This window comes from Frankliniella occidentalis, unplaced genomic scaffold (genome assembly GCF_000697945.3).
Source record: "Frankliniella occidentalis isolate FOCC.00 unplaced genomic scaffold, Focc_3.1 Scaffold1, whole genome shotgun sequence".
Taxonomy (NCBI): domain Eukaryota; kingdom Metazoa; phylum Arthropoda; class Insecta; order Thysanoptera; family Thripidae; genus Frankliniella; species Frankliniella occidentalis.
In genome coordinates this window covers 4,409,813-4,411,622 of record NW_026267131.1, presented here as the reverse complement: position 1 = coordinate 4,411,622, position 1,810 = coordinate 4,409,813, and the positions used below count along the sequence as shown (strand labels likewise).

The following is a 1,810-nucleotide window of genomic DNA, read 5'->3' as shown; positions in this document are numbered from 1 at the left end:
GGGGGAGCGAGGCTTTATGCTTGTCTTCGGAAATACTTGCTATAAAGGTGGCGAGTCGTTGCAAAACTATACTGCTAACTACGGAACAGGGAGGCAGGCTCCCCCCAGCGCGTTGCACAGATGCAATAAATGCCGTCTGTTTTCGATGTGTTTTGCCAGGGGGCTTATACTTCGGTGTTCACACCTGTACTTATAAACAAAAAAATAAAAATAAGAATAATTTCAAATGTGTAGCTGACGACAGCATCTTACTGCAGGTGTTTTTTAACGCGCAATAACGCGATGGGTCGCTAGGAAAGTTGGACAGAATCACAAGAAAAGGGGGAGAAGAAGAAGAGGTGGCCGGCCGTGGTTCCCCCCTTCGGACGACCTAAGACTGATGGACGGCGAGGGATAGCCAGTGGATTGTAAGTTTCGGGCGAATGGACGAAAGAAAGTGAGGCAATAAACCGGATATCATTCTATTCTTTATCTACTCGTGTTCCCGAGGGTCCTCCGGGCCAGCCGGCCGGCCCGGCCCCTCCAGTCTTATGTGCCTACGGACCCTTCCTGCTGACTGGGGCGGTACACGGGCCGTACGCGATGAATAAAAGTGAATAAAAGTGGGGCTGGCCGGGACTGGGGCTGGGCCGGCGCGCCCCGGGGGTTGCGGATAACATCTATTGGGCGAAACTGTCTCCTCGCGCCCGCCTCCTGTCCCTTACGACCCTGGGCCGCCAGGTGTGTGGAGGGGGCAATGATAAGAGTACTGTTATGGCCGCTGCTCAGTTACTGCAGGAGCCTGCTGCCGCCGCAGAAAGCCTCTCCTCTCACTTCACATCTCTCTCTGTCTCTTGCACTCCTCTCTCCCCCTCCGCGCGCGCGCACCCTCCCTTCAAGCGCCCCTCTCTTTCTCTGCCTGCGTTCTCCTGTAGTGTTGCCGTCGTCTGCCTCTGTCTTTAGCATCACGCTTACGTCGTTCTCTCTCTCCTCTCTCCTCTCTCTCTCTCTCTCTCTCTCTCTCTCTCTCTCTCTCTCTCTCTCTCTCTCTTTGTCTCTCTCCCTCTGACTTTCTCTGTCTCTTGGTCTCTCTGCAAGCTAGAAGGCCCACTGCAGCAGTGAGCTGTTGGGCTGTGCGGGATGGAGAGTGGGGTTACCGAGTGGATGCGCCACGCCGCACTGTAAACTGGTTGGCATCTTTTAATAACTCAAAATATTGGCGTCCCATGACGACCGCCAAATATTGGCGTTCAGTGACGCCAAATATTGGCGTTCAATGACGCCAAATGCCCGAAGGACGCCAACTTTCTCAGAAGAAGTACGCCATTATTCTGGCGTTCTTTGGAGGACGCCAATATTTTGGCTTTCTTTGGGGGACGCTAATATTTTGGCGTTAGAAGACGCCAACCAGTTTACAGTGCGCACCAGGTAGGTCCCGCCCCTGGCCCGACACACCATGCCTACCTCATCTGGGTTGGATCAAAGCGAGCCGGGGGCCTCTGCCCAGCAGCTGCCTTCCACCGGACACAAAGCAACGCACTGTTCAGAGAGAGAGAGAAAGAGAGATGGTGAGAGCGCATATTTCATGGCGGGCTGCGAACGCATTTCCCTCCCAATGTGTGTGGTACCTTTTCGTTCGGGTCGGTGCGGGCCGCTACGGCTGGAACGGGGATGGGTCACGTGCAGGGTCGGGTCCGGCACGGCCTGTTGGATGGACGTGGAGGTCGGATTCCACAAGAGAGGCTATACGCGTGACGCGTCGAATTGTGCCCGTCGCATCCACTGAACTCGACTACATGACGGCTGACGGTCTGTTTATAAACCCCCCCCC

At 55.1% G+C, this 1,810-nt stretch overlaps 1 protein-coding gene across 1 annotated transcript in view; it reads left to right on the top strand.

Annotated features, from left to right (window-relative positions):
- Positions 1-1,810, top strand: part of LOC113205697 (uncharacterized) — a 310,184-nt gene that overhangs the window by 133,200 nt on the left and 175,174 nt on the right. The window lies entirely within an intron of this gene.